Here is a 10782-nt window from a genome sequence, read left to right on the forward strand (position 1 = left end):
AATAAAAAATTCCCTAAGGATAGTTGGCAGTCGGTATGAAGGATATATATTCTGAGAGATTTGAGAGAACTATAGAATTGGAGATATTCTCTTGTGCCTTCAAAAATAACTATAATTGGAAACTATGGGGAAGGGTTTTCATTAATGAAAAGAACTTCTTAGTAAGGAAACTTTGTCTCTCAGTGCAGATTTGAAGCTTTTCTGCAACTTGGAATCATAATCGTGGAGAGTAGCCTAGAATCACATACTCAATATGTGTTGGGGGTGGGACTTGAACAGAGGTTTTCCTGAGGCAAGCTCTCTATTAGATCAAGCTGACTCTCCTTATCCCTACTTTTTAAAACAAAAACACACCAGAACTGGGTTGAAACTAAAGAGAAGATTGATCCCTTTCTTTCAGAGATGATGGAGGTAGTACAAGTGGTCTCTCTCCACATATTTCTCTTTTTTTTTCTCTTTCTAATTTCTTGCCATTGGATGTGACTGAGATGACCAGGCATATGAAGCACTTTCTCTATTCCTTCTACCCAATTAAGACCTTCCTATGAACTACCACTATGCCTTGTATTATAGCATCAGAAATTTAGTAGATACTCAATATATAATTACTTCCTCAATTTATTAAGACAGGAGATTTAGCCTTTTGTGAGGAGGTGTTTCTCATATTTTTGGGTGCCATCCACAAATGGTACTTCTGGAGTAGAGTACAATTTGCATTGACTGTAAAGTCTTTGATTGGAGGACAGAGCATTTACTGCTCCTGAAGAGTTTCCCCTTGCTGCTGAGAATATCTAGCAACCCATAGATAGAAGAGCATGGATGAAAAAATCAGTTGGAACATTTACCAGGTAAGGTTTCAAGGTCTTCAAGACTCAACCCAAATATCACCTCCTCACTCCCATCTTCTCTGATCACCCCACTCCCCCCTACCCTTGCTTCCATCCAACGGCAATATATTCCTTTTTGAATGATTTTAGGTCTGATCTTGGATTTGTCTTTTATATTTTTATACTTTATTTGTACTGTTCCCCTATAGTAGAGTATGAAGTCCTTGAGAGCAGAGACCAATAGGCATTCCAAAAAGTTTATAGGATTAAATAGGATAAAATTAAATTAGTTAATGATGATCATAAGATTTGAAGCTAGAAAAGTCTTTAGAAATTATCTAGTTCAGGGGTTCTTAATATGTGGTCTGTGAGCTTGCATTTTATGACTATTTTCATAATAGTATTTCAATAGAATTTGTTTCCTTTATAATCCTATGTAGCTGATTGCACATATATAACCTACAACAGATTGCTTATCATCTTAAGGAGGGGGGAAGGAAAAGGGGAGGGAAGAAGGGATAGAATTTTGAACTCAAAACTTTAAAAAAAGAATGTTAAAAATATTTTACATGTAATTGGGGGAAAACAAAATGTTATTTGAAAACAAGAAAAAATCCTAAGTATTTTATTTAATGCATGTAAACAAGTTAATGTGAGAAAAAGTACATGGGCTTCACCAGAAAACCCAAAGGATTCATGACACAAATAAGATTAAGAACCCCTGATCTGGTCCACCCTTTCCACTTTTACAAAGGAGGAAACTGAGGGCTGAAGTCATTATGTGATTTGCCAAAGGTTATTGAATTAAATGGAAATGAATCAAACTGAATAAAACCTGCCGATAGCTTCTAATCCATTGATTGGAAAACCCTGATCAAAGAAGCGTGATGCCTCAGTTAAGGTCATTAAGAAGGAACTTGAACTAAAATATTAGTCTTTGTCTCCCTGTTTTATGCTACAAGGTATTGACCATACAATCTCAAGAGAATATGAGATTAGTGTAATCAAAGCCAGATGTGTCATCCCTAGGCAGGGGAGTCTGTCTGTAGGCAGACAGCTGAGTTGGCAAAGACTCAGGTGAGGAGTTGGATGCCCTATTTTTACCTCCCTGACACAGGAACAAGGGGTCACTTGATGAGTCAAATAGACCCAAAATAAAAACATGAAGCAAAGCCAAGTCAGCCGGTGTAATTCACTGCCACTGGAGATCGCCAAGTCAAACATGGTGCTGGATTTTGAAAACAACGGGGTCGTTTTAAGATCATTCCTTGCATTCATCTCAGGTCAAGGGGGAAAAAAGATCAGAGTGATCAAAGCTGAAATTTCAGAACATGATATGATTACGACAGTGGATTGCTCAGCTGGGTACAGTCACTCACAGCTGGCATGGGGGATCATGAAATTGACTTCCTCAGGAGTGATGGGCTTTGAGCACTCCAGAAGTAGACTGGTGGAAACATTCCACCAGTGGACCATCCCAAGTTCCTCTACAGAAAGTGTGCTGTGAGTGCCTCTAGGATAAAAAAATAAATTGGTGTGCTCTTAAGTGAAAACTACCTTTCCACCCACTGCGGAGTTCACAATGGTTAGTGAGAAGCAAATCTTTGGGTGCAGAGAAAGAGCAGGATTTCAGCAAAATTCTGAGATCTAAGGGACTGAGACAAATGGAAAGCTGGTGATTTAATCAAGGTTTCAGGGACAGGAATTAAATATCAGATGAGGAAGGAAAAATTGAGGGTGTGTTTGGGATTTGACAATTTCCCTGACTGGATTTGAATCTCCAAAGCTTCAGTATTTTTTATTTCACCTGCTTGTATGATGTTTTATACCTAGCTAGCAAGAACTTGCTGATATAATTATGGGAAGTGTCTCCCAAGACTCCTCTTGTCTTAACTGCCTTCATCAGGCTACAGGCCTGAGATTCACCTAGAGTCTCCCAGTGACCAAGATGGTTTCAATGGCACTGTGACCATGAAATGGGAAAAATTAAAATGCTGGATTTAGAGATTGGAAACATGGGTTTAAATTCTGGCTTTACCACTTTCTAGATGCACCCAAGAAACCAAAAGTAAACCATTTTAACCTAAGATCTTAGCTTTCTCATCTGTAAAATGGTGGTAATAACACCTTCCACTATCTAGTCCACAATTCTGTGATTAAAGTGTTCACTAAAGTTTAAAGTGCTACAGAACCATAAGTTATCTCTAGTACTATCATTATTAAGAGGCCAAATGACAGAGGTTAAAGAGGCTGGTCTTTGCAAAAGTAGGTTCAAAATCTGCTTTTGATGTAAACTAGCTGTTTGGAAATGGGTAAGTCACTTAATTTCTCTGTACCTTAGGCAACTAAGTTGAAAAACAGTTGTCAACCACCATTGATAGAGGAAATTTACATTCTGGAATTCCCCTACACTGATGTAATCATAGGTTCATACCACCACCCCCTCCCCACACACAATCCCTGGGGGAAAATCATTTATCATTTTTATTATCAATTTAATCATTATTATTGAAAGAAATCGGAATGACCTATGCTGGCATTCCACCAAGGGTTTAACTCAGATTTTCACCACTTTTTTCCTTCTTGTCATCATTTTTATAGAAACAAAAAGAGATAATAGGTGTGAAACATGCTAATCTTATTCAGAACAACCCATGACTGCTTTGGTTCTTGCTCTGTCCCCTGGAGATGCCAATGGGTGCACTTTGTTAATTCCCATTACCGCACAGTCAGGGATAACTGATCCATGATTAAAAATAGTGTGAGGCTAGCAATGCCACCTGGTTAGAGCTGAACCGAAGATGACATAGGAACACTGAGCAGAAGCTGCTGCCGCCCTCCTGGCCCTGGGCAACACATTTAAAGGAGAGAGCACCGTGCACACTTACTAACATTAACTTAGTTAACACTTTTACCTCCAACATCAGCTTCACGGTCCATTAGAAGAAGTAAAGGGGGAAAGTTCTGTAGTTGGAGTCAAAGATTCGGGGTTCAACTATCTGACTACCTGTGAGACATTGTACAAAAGTACTTCCTGTCTCTGGCTCTAAGTTTTCCAGTAAAATGAAGGCTGTAGACTAAATGACATTTAATGCTTCCTTTCTGTTCTATATCCTTTGAATCTATGTTCATCATGATTATCATTGACTTTCATTTAATGTACTACTCAAACAGGGCAGATAGGTAGCGACATAATGCAGAACACCAAGACTGAAATCAGCAAGACTCATCCTCCTGAGCTCAAATCTGGTCTCAGATATTTACTAGCTGTGTGACCCTGGGCAAGTCACTTAACCCTGTTTACCTTCGTTTCTTCATCTGTAAAATGAGCTGGATAAGGAAATGGCAAACTACTTCAGAATCTTTGTCAAGAAAATCCCAAATGGGGTCACAAAGAGTTAGATAGGACTGAAATAACTGAACAACACTCAAGCAGGACAGTTAAATTGAGAACTTTCTACCCAAGTAAAATAGAAACAACTAGGGTGACTGATAGGCATGGGCAAACTCAGCCCCAGAGTAATATAGTAGCCTGAATCTCTCTCCTGAGCTCTCTTCTCAGATTACTAACTGCCTACTGAACATTTGTAACTATGCAGTGGCCACAGCCCAGTAAAACTGTCTTAGCAATAAGATAGACCTAATTGAGAGTAACCAACAGGCCTCAAACCAATCTGTGAGTTAGGGGGATGTTTACCCCAAACATGTGAAGATTTTTCCCAGTGGAGGAGACGGATGAGAACAATTTGTTCCAATGGTCCTGAAGGCAGTTGAAATAAGCACTGTGGAATGCTTAGAGCTTGGTCAATCATCAAAGATGCCAAGGTCATCTTGACTTTTGTCCTGAAACTGGACTTTGATGATTTTGGAAGAGTGACTGAGACTGATGTCTTTGTGCAACTTTGCCTTACCTAAATACAATTCACATGCAAATCAAGACATCATCCCAAGATGCCATTGGTCCTTTTCTAAAATGAAGGATGAACAACATCTGACTATATTAGTCCCTACTCTAAAAACCCCAGTGTTTCTTTATTGCCTCTAGAATCAAATATAAACTTTTCTGTTTGGTTTTAAAACTCTTTAAAAGGGGATTCAAATGTGTCTTTTCAGCTTCATTATATACCATTACCCTTGCCACATTGGATAAACCAAACAGACTGACCTTCTGTCTGACATACACACACACACACACACACACACACACACACACACACCATTTCATATCAGTCCAACGTCTTGCCTTTACACTAATCATCACCTGTGCCTGGAATGTATTTTCTCCTCAACTCTACTTAACAGAATTCTTCATTTCAAGATTTGGCCCCCAAACCACCTTCTATACCGTGCCTGTCCTGATCTTCCTTGCCAACAGAATTCTCTAATCACTGCCGTCTCTAAGATTTCTTCTGCCAGTTTCTTGTATCCTCTGGGAGGAATCTGTCAAGTTTAGTAGATCTAAATCTGCCCAGCCTCACCACAGGTTCCAATGTCCTGTGTCTAAGGCAGCCAGCCCCACTTTTGGCTTCCCACCTGAGTGAGATTGATAGATGGCTCTGATTTTTAAGAGGTAACTTTTTTCCAGTTCCAAATCAAAGTCAATAAAAAAATTCCTCAAGGATAACTGGCAGTGAGTATGAAGAAATGTGTATTCTGATAAATTTGAGAGAACTATAGAATTAGAGATATCATTCTCATGTGCCTTTAAAAATAATTATAATAGGCAGCTGTGGGGAAGGGTTTTCAATGATGAAAGGAGCTTCTCAGCAAGGAAATCTTGTCTCCCAATGCAGATGTGAAACTTTCCTGAAATTTAGATCCATAATTGTGGCGAGTATCCTAGAATCACACAGCCAGTATGTATGGGTGTGGGACTTGAACACAGGTCTTCCTGAGGCAAGCTCTTGATTAGATAATTTCTTTTTTTTAAAGCAATTGGGGTTAAGTAACTTGCTCAAGGTTACAGGGCCAGTTATTTCTGGGTGTGGTGCTAAGTATCTGAGCCCGGATTCGATCCCCAGGTTATCCCGACACTGGGGACGGTGACCTTACTCTCTGTGCTACCTGGCCGCCCCTTGATTAGATAATTTCTTAAATCTCTATCTCTAACATCCCATGGTTCTTTCAGATACTTAGCTTAAAGATTTTCTTTTCTTTTCTTTTTTTGTCTTTGTATCCCCAGTAGCTACCTTTTTCATATAAAACATCAAATAATAACCTCAGAACAACTTAGGGGTGGGGGGAGGACAGGAAGTCACTCTCCATTTTTTCAGCAAAGGTGTACTCTACCCCCCATCTTTCCTATAAACCCATACTTTTTTGACAATCAGTGTGGTGTACTAAAACTTTGAGCTCCTTCCCCACTCAAAATATTCAAAGAACTGTGCACTGAAAAGAAATTAGTGATGACCAGATCATTTTCCCTCCTTGCCAGGATTGTGGACACCTCAGCCACAGAACCTTGGATTCCCACAGCCTGGGATGAGATTGGGGGGGGGCAGATGCTCAGCTGTGTAAAAGAAAAGATGGCTAACTCATCACCTAAAATTGTTATTGTTTGTTTTTCATTTTTGAAAAGGACCAATAACATAGTGGGATGATGTCTTGACTCATTCCTGAACGAGATTTAAAAGAGGCAGAATTGAACAAAGTCATCATCCTCACTTTCTTCCTAAGTCATCAAAGTCCAGTGGCAGGACAAAAGTCAAGACAACCAGCCTGGGATGCATGATGACCTTGGAGTCTTTGATGTCTGGCCAAGCTCTAAGCCCTCTACAGTGCCTGCTTCAACTGCCTTCATGGACATTGGGACAAGTTTTTCTCATCTGCCCATTCCTCCAAGGGAAATCTTCATTTGCTTGGGCTAGACATCCCCCAAACTCACCAACTGATTTGAGGCCATTCAGTTGTCCTCAATCTGGTTTAGCCAGTCTGCTGAAGTGGTTTTACTAGAGTGTGGCAAATCTAGACTAGCTCATTACCTAGGACAGGAATCATCTCTGTTACTCTTACCAAGTCATCTAGCCTTAGCTTGAATTATGAACCTAATTTCCTCAAAAACCTTATTCCCTTTCCAAATCACTAGATTCTCTCAGAAGATTCAGGTTGGCAGGAACCTCAAAAGTCACCTAGTCCATCCTAAACCTAAACAAGAACTCCATAACATTCCCAACAAGCAATCAGTTTTGAATATCTTCAGTAAAGGAGAAGTCACCACCCCCAGAAGAAAGCATATCCCATTTTTGCACAGTTCTAAGTATTAGGAAATTGTTTCCCCCTTAAATCAAACTGAAATCTATCCCACTTCAGTTTCCATACCTTGCTCCTACTTCCGTCCTATGGGACAAAGCAGAATAAATCTAATCCTTCTTCCTCATGACAGGCCTTCAAATACTTGAAGACAGGTGTTGTCTTCCCTCTACCTCTGCCCATGTTTTTCTTCTAATATCCTGAGTACTTTCAACTGATTCTTGAATATCATGGTTTCCACCAACCTCACTATTTCAGTTGCCCTCCTTTAATAAGAATAATGATAAAAATATCTATAATAACAATAATAATAACAATAATTAGCATTTATATGAAGCTTTAAAGTACCCAAAGTCTTTCAAAATCCCTGATCATGAAATGATATTTGTCTTTACTCTGAAATTAATACTTGTTGACCTATAGTCAAAGGTAATCACCAAGCCAAGGTAGGGAACACTAAGCAAGTGCCATTAGGCACTGACAGGAAGGTATAGTGGTAAGGGCACAGATTTTCAAGTTAGGTTTTATACCTAATGAAATTCTAGATCTAAAGCTAGGTTCTGTTACATGCTGTGTATATGACTTTGGGCAAGATATTTAACTTCCCTTGTCATTATTTTCCTTCTCTATCCAATGAAATATTTTTTTAAAAATCAAATATTAAAGTTAGATAATCTAAAAGGTTCCTTTGAGTCTAATTCCTCACTCTCATGATTCTCATCAATTTCCCTTCACAAATGTTTTTCCCCCCCTTGGCACCCGTAAATCATAAAAAAATATGACAAAAGATGGGAGCAGTCATTGTTGGAGGGATTGTGGAAAGATAGGCACACTATGGCATTGTTGGAGGAGCTGTGAATCAATACAACCATTTTATAAAGCAATATGTAATTATGTAAATAAAGTGACTAAACTGTCCATTCAATTGGATCCAAAGATCCCACTACTAGACTTATACCTCAAGAAGCTCAATGATAAGAAGAAACTCTCCATCTACCCAAAAATATTTATGACAGTGCTTTTTATGGTAGCAAAGAATTGGAAGAAAGCAGATGCCCATTCATTGGGTAATGACTAAACAAATGGTGGTACGGAAATTTAATGGAATGTTACTGTGCTACAAGAAACAATGACTACAAAGAAGCAGGGAAAGGTTATGTGATCCAATCTGAAGTTAAGTAAGCAGAGCCTATAAAATCATATGCATATTAACTACAACAAAGTAAACAACAACAAAAAAAACAATCACAAAAAAAACAAGAAAAAGTAACTGTTGCAAAATTATAAAGAACAAGCATGACATTCTTCCTTCAGACGTGGGAGGTTCATGCATGCTGAATATTGCTTATATTTTGGGGGGGGGGTTTCCTATGTATTTATCAATTTTTCTAATTCCCCATCCTAATTTTGTTAACAGAGATGACTGTGAAAACTGATGAAAGATATTTTGGTGATATGAAAAATAGGAGTAGCTAGATAGCACAGTGCATAGAGTGCTGGTCCTGGTGTCAGGAAGGCTCAAATCTGGCCTCAGGCACTTACTAGCTCAAGGGTACTTACTTACCCTGGGCAAGTCACTTAAACCTGTTTGCCCTAATTTCCTCATCTGTAAAATGAACTGGAGAAGGAAATGGCAAACCACTCCAATATCTTTGCCAAAAAACCCTGCAAATTGGGTCATAAAGAGTCAAATATGACTGAAACAACTGAACAACAATGAGGTTGGGCATATCACTAAACCTCTACAGGCCTCACTTTCCATATCTGGATTTATATGCATAATGGATTATATCATATGAATATATAATTATATGGATAACGGATTTAGACATGATGAACTCTAAGGCTGCTTTTAATTCTAAATCTAAGATCCTATGTTATAGTTGTTATGGGGAGGAAGGTAAAGGGTGTGCTCAATTACACATACTTCTGCTGATAAACTTATTCAATTATATATAGAAAGATATCCCGGTATGGCAGAAAGTTCTAGATTTAGAGTTGAGACCCAAGATCAAGTGTGAGCTGCTAGTTAATATCCTGTGTGACTTGGGTCACATCTAACACAGCTAACAAGTGTCTGAGGTCAGATTTGGATTCATGAAGATGTGTCTTCCCAATTCCAGGTCCGGTGCTCTATCTGGTGCGCCAGCCAGTCGCCCCTATGTCCAACATCACACACTTAAGTTACTGAAATGGCATTTGCATCCTGGTGTTCCTGACTTCAGATTCAATGCACTTACCATTATCCCATCTTGCCAAGAGCATGATCTGGGTCACTTCTCTGGTCTATATTACCTTCAACAAAATATTCATCCAGTCAGGTTGCTGAATCTGACCTGGGCATGTTTTAAATTTTAGAAAGTTTACTTCACCTTCACCCGTACAAAGCTATTGTTTGCATTATATCTTTGGTTGTTGTGGCTCCAACCTCAGCAGTGTCTACATGTTTTAGTTTTTTATAGAATGATCCTCATTTATCAAGTTTCTATCCAGGAAAGGAATGTGTAATGCCTCACCTTTCATGCCTTTCACATAGCTTCAATCTTGTTTAGATAAGGTACTCTCCTTGATTTCTGTCCTAAATTGTTACAATTGTTTCAGGGAGTGCATTAACCTCACCACTGAGAGGCACAGTATAGACATGCTTAATTCTTTGCTTCTGCTTTTAAATGCTTCAAAAATCTTGACTAAATAATTATAATTATTTCCTTTTTGTCACTTACATTTCTTAGAACACAACAAGGAGATTCATCTCAGCAGTAGAATAGAGTGGGCAGTATCCTTATGTAAATCTTCCACAAAAGCTGTCCTACTCTAGTGTCTTATTTTGGCATGGTAATGACTTTGGATCCTCGAAGGTTATGCCAATAAGACACAAATCCCACTAGGTCCTGTCATGCCAAAAAGGCTTTGAGCACAACCCCTATAACAGACTGTTTCTATTGCCCAAGGACCAATCCAACTAAATAGGATATAAAGGCTTGCCACAAGTAGGTTAGCCACCAAGTAATGAATTATTTGGCCATGACAAACCAGGAAACAGAGATACCTAACTAAGATATTCTTCCTATAGTAGAAAAGGCAATGTGATGTGTATAGTAGAAAGATTGCTTGGAGTCACAGGACCTGGATTCAAATATTGACTAAACTACTTCCTGTGTGATCTTAAGTATGTCATTTGAAGTCTTTGAACTTTAGTTTTCCCAATTATAAAATGAAGGAAGTGTACTAAACTATGCCTACATTTCCTTCTAGCTCTAAATACTATGATCCTAAGATCTTGAGAGCAAGAAGAAAAGAAAAGCTTTGAGACAAGTGATTGTGCCATCTTAGAGACAATTACCAAGCATGTCCTTTGTCAACACGATCAGACATTACCTAGATTTTAAGAAAAGAGATTTCATGACAAGCAGGATGATTTCAGAAAAACTGGATTTACATGAACTGATGTAGAATGAAATGGGAAGAACCAGAACATCATACAGAGTAAATCTAATGTTGTGTGATGAACAACTCTGAATGACTAAGCTATTCTCAGCAATACAGTGATCCAAGACAATCCCAAAGGACTCTTAATGAAAATGCTATCTACCTCCAGAGAACTGACAGTGTCTGAAAACAGACTAAAACATACACAATTCCTTCCTTCCTTCCTTCCTTCCTTCCTTCCTTCCTTCCTTCCTTCCTTCCTTCCTTCCTTCCTTCC

The 10782-nt window shown here is 38.7% G+C and overlaps 1 long non-coding RNA gene across 1 annotated transcript in view; it reads left to right on the forward strand.

Moving 5' to 3' along the window:
- Positions 1-338: 338 nt before the first annotated feature.
- Positions 339-10782, forward strand: part of LOC138162153 (uncharacterized) — a 44164-nt gene continuing 33720 nt past the window's right edge. The window contains exon 1 of the long non-coding RNA XR_011168560.1: positions 339-848. This is a non-coding gene — a long non-coding RNA (uncharacterized lncRNA). The remainder of the gene's footprint in view (positions 849-10782) is intronic.

Source organism: Petaurus breviceps, unplaced genomic scaffold, assembly GCF_028583685.1.
Source record: "Petaurus breviceps papuanus isolate PSGF00001 unplaced genomic scaffold, PetGlider_PUasm1.0 186, whole genome shotgun sequence".
NCBI lineage: Eukaryota > Metazoa > Chordata > Mammalia > Diprotodontia > Petauridae > Petaurus > Petaurus breviceps.